Raw genomic sequence first — 830 nt, forward strand, 5'->3', positions numbered from 1 at the left:
GGTTTTTTTTGCATTTGAAATAAGCATTAATAGTGCTCATTACTCATCAGCTTCCAGGTGTGGGAGAACCATTGTAGCTTAGTTATTGGCATTGAAAATGACCAAACATCAGGGACACCAGTAGCATCTTTTGCTGGCTGTAGTGCCTTGGGTAGCCCCAGGGCCATCCAGCCTGAGCCGCCCACCCAGAAGTCGCCATAACTAAGCTTCTCCTCTTGTCAGATCAGTAGGATGTCTGCAGATTACTGTGGTTGAGACTTCCTCTGTCTTGTAAATGTCAGGTTTGCACACAAAAGATGTGAGTTAGTGTACAAGCTCCTTGTGCACAAAGAGATTTTCTGTTTCTTGGTTAAAAAAGAAAAAAAAATCGTAAATCTATGTCTGTTCTAGGGGATGGAACAGAAATCACTTGTCATGTGAATCTCCACATACCCCTTCCCCACATTGGATATAAAGTTCAAAGTATTTCCAAAATCTTTATTCAGAAGAATTCTTAGCCGAGAGCCATCTCTGAACCCTGAGGTCAAGAAACCTGCTTCCTGAAAATTCATCAGGTGTCTATCCTATCCTACTTCATTATGATGAACAGGAGGGGAGAAGGAAGACCCAAGCACTACAGGAGGGTAAACTAGAAAATGTAGTAAAGTGACCAGGTGTCCTCATGGGCCAAGGTGCAACATCTGCACTCAAGAGGAAAGATAAATAATGTCCATGTGTTATGCCCTTTTCAATTCTTTATTCACTCAAAAGCACTCAATACAGTATCTCCCCCACCCCCTCTCTCTCGCTAGGGATTGAACCCAGTGATGAACCTAGCCTAATTCCATTTT

The sequence above is a fragment of the Marmota marmota genome, unplaced genomic scaffold (genome assembly GCF_001458135.2).
Source record: "Marmota marmota marmota unplaced genomic scaffold, marMar, whole genome shotgun sequence".
NCBI classification, from domain to species: domain Eukaryota; kingdom Metazoa; phylum Chordata; class Mammalia; order Rodentia; family Sciuridae; genus Marmota; species Marmota marmota.